Here is an 11,216-nt window from a genome sequence, read left to right as displayed (position 1 = left end):
ACCGAAGAATATAAATGACTATAAAACTGATGTATTTCATCTAAGATTCCGGTTGTATTTGAAATAATTACACCATCATCATCAATCAATTCATTGATTACATTTTTGTTGTGTCGATATTTCTCAAGATTTAGAAAGTATTTAGTATTTCTATCGCTTTCAATTGCCCATTTCGCCTTAGATCTCAATATAGCACCCCGACAAAAATCAGTTTCATAGTCACTTAGCTGATGTTTTAGTTCTTCATATTTGTTAATGTCATATGATTCTTAATTTGCGACTTTTTCTGAAAATGATTTTAATTTATTTTGCAATGTAAAGTATTCTTGTAATCTTTCCTTATTTCTTCTTGTACAGTATACTTGGGAAAATTTTTTAATTTTGTATTTTACATTATCCCACCAAATGAGTGGTTCACTGAAATACATTTCGTCATTTTTTCCCTCGGTAAGAATTGATTTCGCTCTTTGTACATATTCTTCCTCAAAAAGAACATTGTTATTTAGTATCCATAATCCGGGCCCTGTTTCCACTTTGCAGGTATTTAGTTTAAGGTATACAAAAGAATGGTCACTAAAGGATGTATCTGCATAATAAATATTTTGCACATTGGAATGCAATTTTGAGGAAATCAAAAAATAATCTATTCTACTCTGCTTCATTTCGCCTAGTACAACTTGTTTTCTGGAGAAACTACGAGTACTAGGATTTCGTGATCTCCATAAATCGGTAATATTCCTATCATGAATAATTTTATAAAGTTCACTCACTGCTACATCATCAATATGTAAGGCTTTGTTATGTCGATCAATACCTGCTAAAGCTGTATTAAAATCACCAGCCAGGATAGTGCTATCACTAGTACTGTTATGCAAATATGTCTTTAGCTTCATGAAAAAGTTATACCTTTCCTTCACAACATTTGGAGCATAAATATTGATTAAATCAATCACTTTATCATCAATAGCTAATTTAAGATGTAAAATCCTACCCTTTTCAATCATTTCTTGTGTCACCTGATTTCTCAATTCTCTCACTACTAAAACAGCAACACCTGCCCTCCTATTGTCAGCATTACTATAGAATATGTCACCATTCCAAATCTCATTTTCTCTAATACTTTCAGCAAACTCATCATCCCAAAAGGTTTCTTGCAATAATAAAATATGGCCTCTTTTCTCTTTAAATATTTCTAAAACAGACTTTAGTTTATTCAAATTACGCAAGCCATTTACATTTAGAGATACAATATTTAAAGCCATGATTATGATGAGTGTATTGAAAGTATTAAAAAATGTTGAGTGTTTGATCATTTCCTAATAGGTGTTCGTCGCATGCTATTCATTTTCAGGTTAGGGACTGGATTAAACCTTCTCCTCCTCCTTTGTACTACCTTGAAATTTTCGATATTAGTACCGTTTTCTTGACACGTACGTGATTCGTTTGATCTTTCAACAACTTCTGCATCCATCTTCCTGTCATCATCTGAATCTGTCCCCGATCCATCACCAATTGTATGATTGTTGTTTACTTCCTCCTCAGATTCTATTTCTACATTGGTCATATCAACTCCGCTTCTTTCATTTTCTTCCCCACTTTCTCCACTCTCGTTATCTTGTTTTGCATTCTCAATTTCTTCCTTATCATCTTCGTCACTCGGTAACTCCAATATGTCTTCCCTCGCAGCATCATCAATTTGCGAATGAATGCCTGCAATGGCCTCTCTGTAACACACACATGTTTGCGCCTCTTTGTGGCATTTGTCACATATCCTGCATGTACACATCAGAGGAAAACTTCCACAACTGTCACATCTTTGTCTTGTGCAATTTTTTGCTACATGGCCTTGATCCCCACACTTGTAGCATACAAAATCAGGGCAGTCTTTCATAACATGTCCCGGATCTAGACATCTAGAGCATACCTTAACTTGGTTATCGTGTAATACTCTAAAGTATTGCTGACCATTGACAGTCTGAAATTTCAGACTATAAGGCAAGGATTTTACCTGCTGTGGAAATTTACATTTGACATAACGAGTCCCATCAGCCACACTAGTCCCAGGATAATATCTGCGTTGAATGGGAGAAAGAAGTTCTACTCCGTATTCACCGAGCTTCATACTTATATCATCATCTGTGATGTATGCTGGTAAATGAAGAATTGACACAATAATAGTGTCTGAATATAAGAGAGTACAATCAAAGTGTTCACTTCCAATATCAATTCCACACAAGGTATTATATGCTACTTCCTTGCTCGGTAGTGTGACCTCATACAAATTTGCACCTTTGGGCACAACTGCATAGACCGACATATCTCCGGTTAATTCTTCTACACTTCTAATAATATCACTTGTCTTTATTTTCTTCACATCCTTTACATCAATCACCACGGTACATTCTTTCCCAAAACGACGAGAAGCTCTTGTCTGTCCATCGATGTTACTCGACATGCCATTCTTATTGCTAGCTATTCCACTGGTGTCATTAGAATTTGAGTCCGCTCCCTGTGCTGCACGTGCAGCACGACCAGGCTTTGAATTCATTGTCACAGAAAATAGTATTTTGTGTGGTGGATAAAGTTATCCACACACACAAAATATATCTAACTTCTATATGAATGCGATCACACGAATCTAATAAACGTACCTGTAACAACTTAAAACAGAAAAAATGTCTATTAAAGGAATAAAACTTGAAAATTCACGGAGCGATCATCAAACGTGTTTTCCATCTGATGTCATAACCGGAAGTCCAAGTCCAGAGTGCTAACCATTACACCATGGAACCTATCGGTTACAACGGGTCATCTTCTAAAAACTTATTAGTAGGTTGTCGTATATGCGTATTCTTTACTGATTTGCTAAAACATGTGCATGAGGTAGTAGGAGCGAGTCGAGAATACACAATAGGAAGAGAGCTATTCCAGTATCCAATGGCAATGACATGCGCAAACCGCAATATGTCTGTGTGTGACGGGTTCGCACACACTGGCTGCTGAATGGGAAAGTAAAAAGAAATATACACACATTTGGCGGGAAACGGTTTACAACGCAGGTTTGGTCTTTTGCTGTCACCATCATATACATGAATCAGAGTAATAATTTAGCGGTGAGTACCCTGTGGACACCAACTTGTGGTGTCCGCAATATAAAATGTGTCCATAACGAAGGTTTATGCTTTGAATCGGTGTCCATAACGCATTAAATTTGAGTACAGAGAGAGAGAGAGAGAGAGAGAGAGAGAGAGAGAGAGAGAGAGAGAGAGAGAGAACAACTATAAAAGAAAAACATCATATTAATATAGCAGCAATGAGATCGTAAAGTGTACCTCTTAATACTTTGCCCATTAGTGACATTTATAATAAATGTGTACGAATACAGTTTCTACGGTATCGAGTGCTGGTCAGTATCAGTGTCGTCATTTTTGATGTCACGTGATAGAACAGTGATTCGCTATTTAAATCCGATATCGACTAATATATGCATATATTGATAATGAAAAAAATATAGTAGAGTGTAATTGACTCCTCGCCTAGAAAAGTGAGAAAGAGGTAAGGGTCCGCAGCCAATATCAAGACATAAAGGAAATGTGTTTACGTTGCGCAATTCTTTAATTGCAATTAATAAATCAAAGTCGAAGATACAAGATATCTTTTTCATAAAATCGTAATGTAGTTGCAAAGAATAAGCGAGATTCCTCTTTTTAAGTGCGAATTATTGAATTGTCAGCAAGGGGCACTAGGTTGCATCTCTATTGCGAAACTAGATTCATATTTCGCACTAACCCATTTCCAAGCAATGGTGTATGTCGTTAAATAGGTACATACAATGTATCCTCTCATATTCGCTTCTACTACTGTACATTTGTCTATTGTTCGACATAAAACTTTAAGAAAAGGTACTTTTAGGATTAAAAAGATAAACTTAGGTTCCACCGAGATTTGAACTCGGATCGCTGGATTCAAAGTCCAGAGTGCTAACCATTACACCATGGAACCATTGTAGCATGTGTCGACAAGACACTTGTAAAAAGTGTCTCCACTGTTCTACGCCAAGTTCTGACAGCGGCCATTTAGGGGCCATGTTCTGATGACTTATGTTATTAGCAAAATCGCTAATTTTACCAGCCAACCAGATGAAGTCTTACACCTTCGCGTTTCGGAGACTGTGCGGTGTGCTAAAGATCGTCGTGTTGGGCCGAAAGATTGGAAATTTAAAATTTCTGAAAGCTGCATTTCCATTGGCTAATTCCAAAATTAGTAGAATATGACCTCTTAGCGGTCGCTCTCAGACCTTCACGTAAGACAGAGGAGATTTGAATTTAATCAGATTGCCCCAGGCTTGTATCTATCAGTGTACATAGTTGCCTTATCTTATGTATACAGGAAGTCTAACTGTGCAGTGGGAACACGTCACGAGTTGTGATTATATTGACACTAAATATGAAAAGAACTGTAACCCGACTGGGAATATTCTTATTCAATTTTTAGAAGGCAAACGATGTACCTTTGTTGTTTAAGGTATAACGTACATTCTGATTAACTTTTGTAAAAGAAATATCAAAGAAAACGCTGAATGTGGCTCTAAATTAACTGATTGTGATAATGGTATCGATTCACATCTGAGAAGTGTAAATACATGTTCATTATTAGAATTTATATAAAATTAAACAATGTTACATGTAACTGAGACATGTGAGTCTTTAGTGTATTTTCCCTATTTAACTCAGTAATTTATACTAATCTTCTGTAAACAATATTCACTTATACATAGTTTTTTTCTTCTATTTCTTCTATGAAATCCACTAGTAGTACGGAAAAGGGTCTTTTGTCTCATTCAATAACCTATGGGTCCCCGGACACCCATTCTGGCCTGTAACCCTTTTGATAAGCTATCCACCATGCGACCCATAGATGTTTGGTTACTTTTTCTTGATTTTTCTATGAGTCCATATGGCTTTTCTGATGACTTCCCTGCTGTCGTACGTAGAACCCTTGAGTTGTTAAGTCTAACTTATCTTAATGTAACAGCATGTCCGTGTTTTTTAATGTAACACTATATCTGTGTTTCTTAATGTAACAATACATTAGTGTTTCTTAATATAGCAGTATATCCGTGTTTCTTAATGTAAAAATATAGGGGGTGATTTTACCTTGGTGGGGGACGATATTGACAGAATTAGAGGCTTAACAGCAAATGATCTAACTGCGAAACATATAATGGAAGAACTTGTACAGAAACATAAGTTAAATGATATATACAGAGAAACAAATTTACATAGGACCCAATACACATATGAGTATAAAACTGGAAAAGCTTGTAGATTGGACAAATTCTATGTTACATGTTTCAGGATAATCTATATAAAAATGCAAAAAATACATGATTTTAAAATTTCTGATCATAAATTAATATGTCTCGATTTTAAAATATTAAGTACTTAAAAAATGGGGGAAATGAGTCTGGAAACTAAGCAACAAAATTTTAGAAGTAGATGATTTTAGACAAGAAATACAAATGAATTAGAAAACTTTAAAAAATTTGTTAACAGAGATATAATTACGGATTGGGATAGTTTAAACAATAAAATTTAAAAAATAGTAATATATCATTCTATTAAAAGGAACAAGCTACAAGAAATGGAAGAAAAAAAAAATTAAAATTCTTCTAAAAGGGAAATTACCAGAGGAACAGGAAAAGCCATTACAAAACCAACTGAAGAAAAAAATCACTGATGAGGAAAATAGAGGGATTGAATTAAGAGCGGGGAAATACAATACCATAAACAAAAAAGCAAATGGACAATATAAAAGAGTGGAATTAAGGAGGGGGGTGGGTGAATCAACTAGACAAACAAATGAAAATGGGAGGGAAATAACGGAAAAACGAAATACTAGGGAAAATTAAGGATTTTTATACCAACCTGTATACTTCACAAAACATCGATTTACTAACTATAAATGAATATCTAAAAGATATTATATGTGATAAAATGTCATCAGGACATAGGGACCTATGTGATGTTTTCATATCAGAAAATGAAATAAAAATTACAGTCAGTCAGCTAGCGAAATGGAAATCCCCAGGGAGAGATGGACTCACGGCGGAATTGTATAAAAAAAATTCCAAAGTGAGTTAGCGCCGATTCTAGAAAATTCATATAATAACATTCTTTTAAAAAATGACATAATGACGGAAATAATGAGAGAAGGGTTAATAACAATTATATACAAAGGGAACGGGGATAGGGAAAACCTTAAAAATTGGAGGCAAATCTTCCTCCTAAATATAGATTACAAGATTTTAAGCAAAATTTTAGCAATAGAGTTAAATTATGTTTAAATGAAATCATAAATACAAATCATTCATGTGGGGGGGGGGGGAAGGGAAGAAATGTGCAAAATAATACCCTAAATATAAGAACGATAATTTATAATTTAAACGAAACAGGTCAACAAGGTGCTATGATACTTTTTGACGAAGAGAAAGATTTCGACCGATTGGAAAATAACTATACCAAAAAGGTATTAGAGAAATTTGGATTTGGAATTAACTTCCAAAACTGGACTAAAATCATGTACATGAAAATATCAGCTAGAGTACAGGTAAACGGCGCTGCCACGGAAAAAATTGATATTGAAAGATCGGTGAGGCAAGCTGCACACTACATATGCTATTACGTAATAGCAATTGAAATACTACGTATTAAAATACAGAATAACAAAAATATCGAAGGCATAAAAATCCTCAATATGAAAGAGGATTTCAAAACCCTCCAACATGCCGTTGACTTTACTAACTTCATAAAAGAAAAAAATTACTTTAAACACCTGAAAAGGAATACGAATCATTTGGAAAAGCATCAGGGTCGCAAATAAATCATGATAAAACAGAATTACTCAAAATAGGGAACCGGAAGGGAAACCACCCCGGTTCACAACAACACTTGATCAAGGTAACTGTTAAAGCTTTAGGAATCTTCTCTGGGAAAAACAAAGAAATAGAAAACTACAAAAATATATACAAAAAGTCATTATGCATAATGGAGTGTGCGCAAATAGCAAAAACATACATGTAATCTAACATGAACTATATAATAAACTCCGTAGAGGTAGATTTTATTAATTTCTAGATAAGATAGATAAGGATATCATAAAATATATATGGAACTTCAGGACATATTACGTCAAAACAAACAACATTATATAGAGCTAGAACTAAAGAGGGGTTAGCCTTACCATGTCCCATTTAAGCAAAATATACAAATATTATAAACAGATTCAAAAGACTACGGGTAATACCAAAAAGTCCTTGGGAAGCCCTATACATATATTGATACGGCTTCACCTTAAGGAACAGGCAAGATATTTAAAAAAATAACAAGTTAGCCAAAAAAGTTAGAAGTACCCAGACACTTCAGACAAACAAAAGAACTTTTATGCAAGTTTAGGGACAAAACAGAACTCTGAGAGACGGACATACCTAAGACATATGACTGGATTAGGGAATATGAAGCAAAAAATAAAAGAAAGTACAGGAGGAAAACATCCATATCGACTGGAGTGTGGAGGTAGTGGACCAACATCGGATCGGTAAAAATACAAAGTCTCATTTTGAAATATTTGCAAAATGACTGACTAACAGGCGAGACTCCCTTGAGAAGAAGAATGGTTCACACAGTAATAAAATGCTCCTTGTGTAAAACATCCAACTTCACTAAATATCACGCCATCGCACAAAGTGAAAGAAGGACGGATGACAGTATTAAATTGATTATGGAAATATATATATATATATATATATATATATATATATATATATATATATATATATATATATATATATATATATCTATATATATATAAGAGAGATATCAAAGGAAACATATTCTTTATTTAGACCGGAATTTCGACAACAACAAAAAACAATAATTAAGATAACATATTACATTACAAAAACTATGATGGCCTGTGGCCAGGTAATGTCAATCAAGAAATAATTAACCTAGGCCATCATAACAAATAAATTATTTAAAATTGCAAATTAAAGGACTATTTAATGTCAGTAAAAATCACTTGATATCTCTCAAAAATTTAATATGAAATGGATTTATATACCAAACAGGGAGTTTTGCTGAGAAAGGAGCCTTGGGATATCGCTCACTACGAGCGCTAACGCAAACGAGGGCTAAGACCTCGTTCCCACCACGATCTCCCTGGGAGGTAGCTACCCTAAAAACATATAAATTTAATAAATCGTTAAACACTAATTAATATGCATGTGTTTAGATACAAAAATCTAACAATCCCTAGAGAGTATTCTCCTTACCTTAAACTGTAGAAACGGACAGGGTATCTTTATGGGAAAGTAAGAGGTAATGACGTCATGGGGCTATATCAAATGGCGCCACGCGAAGTGGAAAGGCCCATGAAAGAGTCTAAGAAAAACACCCCATATGGAAGACTAGCATACCCCCCCCCCAAAAAAAACCACAACACTTCTAATTACTTCTAACTCTCTCCTAACTATACAGCTCCCGTACTGTATAGTAAGCTAACGATATTTGAATTTTGGCCATAATAAATAATAGAGGGGACCAATACTCGAGTCGGGTGAAATACAACAAATAAATAAAGTATGGACCCTCACTCGACTACAGTCCACCTCATTTCAAGGAAGTAATTATACGATGAGCGACACATATAAGCACACACATAAAACGCTAGGCTTTTTTTCTTTTTTATAAAAACAGTACACATCTCAGTCGCAATTTCGAAAATTACTAATAAAGTATATTAACTGATAAAAAGAATGAAATGGTACAAAGGAAAACTGGGGAAATTTGACTGATATGCTGTCTCAACATGAAAACTTATAGCACTCACACAAATAATAATACACATATAGCAAACACGAAACGTAGGTGACCTGAACTAGGGGAGCGAATTCGAGCTAGGTGAAGGAAACTTGGCTTGAATGACCACCCCTATAGAGTACACTAGGAAATATAAATACCTCATCAAAAATGTAAAATAAATTTTTGATTAAAAATTCTTTATATAAACATAAAACAAACAACATATCTAGGGGGATACACATACAAATAAAACACTTTTTTGGAAATGGGGCGTGGGGATCTGTCTGGTGGTCCCCCCCCCCCATGTAAGGCAGAGGACATTTGAATTTTGTTATATGATACCAAATTTTTTATATGTATTAACTGAAATCCACTAGTAGTGCGGAAATGGGTCTTTTGCCTCATCAATACCCCATGGGTCCCCGGACACCCATTCTCGCCTCTAATCCCCATGACAAGCTATCCCAACGCGACCCATAGATGTTTGGTTACTTCTTCTTGATTTTTCTATGACGTCCATACGGCTTTTCTGATGTCTTCCCTGCTCTCATACGTATAACCCTTGAGTTGGATCTGTATTTAATATATACACTGTACAAAAATGCTCACCTTTTGGAGAATTTATTTTGCTGGCAATCAAAAATGTTGCCTGCACTTGCTATGAGGAAAAACCCATGAAAATGTTTTTATTTTAGTTGCTAATTTGTTATATCTGATACTTTGACCCTCACAAAACTATTATATTTATGAACCTGAGATGTTTATTCCTTTGTGAAAAATGGGTTCATTATGAGAAAATGGCGACACCTGATGTACCTGCTGGTGAAAGTGTTCTTCCTAAGGCATATGGACAGGACATTCATAGTATAGCCCAAAAAAACCCTTAAGCTGGTCATTTGGTATCAGTGAGACTTATCACAAGATCCTGAATTGTTTTTATTTGCTGAGAATTAAAGTGATGTTTTTAAGTACCTTTGCTCTTGTCACAATTGACAAATGTTAGGAAATCCCAATCAGAAGATATCTAAGGCAGATCTGCAACCTTTTCCTGCATTTGACCATTTGACATGCCATTTAACAGAAAAATGGTAGACTCTCGATTCTTTACCTAACACAAAGTCAAGCAACCAATACTTGTTGACCATAATGTGTGCGTCCTCAAGCTTTTCATAGCCAATTCCTTTAAAAAATATTAAAGCAAAACCTGTTCTAAAGGTTTAGGCAATGTTTTCAACACTTGTTTGCCTCCCCAAATCTGTCCAGCAAATTTTATGTTTGATTATTTCCAACAACGTATTCAGGAAGTAGATATTAAATAGTTTAATTTTTCTATCTGTCACCCTGAAAGTAATGGGGCTAGCTCAAGACTGTCCGAAAAGTCTCTCACCTACCCAGGACACATGTATACCATTATATTGAATCAAACCTTATAAAAGACAGTGATCAGTAAAATCCTGGATTGTATAATTATCGAGTAAGATCAGGAGAGTTTTTTAAAATATATAGTGTATCCCATATTGGTAATTATCACCAAATAAAAGACGCCATGACTACCCTAGGACAGCAAAAGACTGTCCCAAAACACCCTCAACTACCCATGATACATGTAGGCGATTAAATAGAATAAAACCAAATGAAAAGACAGCGATCTGTAAAATTCTACCCTGTATAATTATCGAGCAAGATCATTAGAGTTTATTCTTTTGTTGATACTTGCTGAAGACCGTCCCAAAACACACTCATCGACCACTACAGTCATATTTCAAAATATCTTTAAAGCTTCTTTCTTAAATCTTCAATGTGACAAAGAGCAGCTGAATAATTAGATCCTAAGGGTGCTATATTTATAGTTTTAAAATTCTCGAACCAAATTATTAATTTTAATTGGTTTGATAATGGTAAGAATTACAATAAATAAAAGTAAAATCTCCTGTAACATCTTTTGTCTCTGATTATTTTCACTCTTAGAGAGAAATGTTTTAAAGGATGCAAGCAGTTTTAAAGCTGTTTTTTTATACATATAAATACATTCAAAAGTTAAGGTTACGTAAATTAACAAAGCAAATTAAGTATTTGAGAACAACTGTATACTAAATCTAATACTTCTAATTGCAAGTATATATTTTTTTATCATGATACGAACATGATTTTCCACAGTTTGATTATTTGGGATTTTTGTAGCAAAATATGTTCCAAAATGAAGATCGTGATAAGAATAATAACACCTGTAAGGAATGATTAATTGTTTTTAATGTCAATTTACCTATAAACATTTTTATGTGCTATTGATGTTGATCTGAAATATTTTATTTTGGCGGGAGCTTATGTACAATATTATCACAGGAAAAGAAAGAC

The 11,216-nt window shown here is 34.4% G+C and overlaps 1 non-coding gene across 1 annotated transcript; it reads right to left on the bottom strand.

The window, feature by feature from the left end:
- Window positions 1–3,930: 3,930 nt before the first annotated feature.
- Trnaq-uug (transfer RNA glutamine (anticodon UUG)) lies at window positions 3,931–4,002 on the bottom strand. Its single transcript has one exon. It is a non-coding gene; the product is annotated as a tRNA-Gln (tRNA).
- Window positions 4,003–11,216: the final 7,214 nt, after the last annotated feature.

This window comes from Sinohyriopsis cumingii, chromosome 17, assembly GCF_028554795.1.
Source record: "Sinohyriopsis cumingii isolate HCF-2022 chromosome 17, ASM2855479v2, whole genome shotgun sequence".
Lineage (NCBI taxonomy): Eukaryota > Metazoa > Mollusca > Bivalvia > Unionida > Unionidae > Sinohyriopsis > Sinohyriopsis cumingii.
Note: the sequence above shows the minus strand (reverse complement) of the source record. Positions and strands in the feature narration are given on the sequence as shown.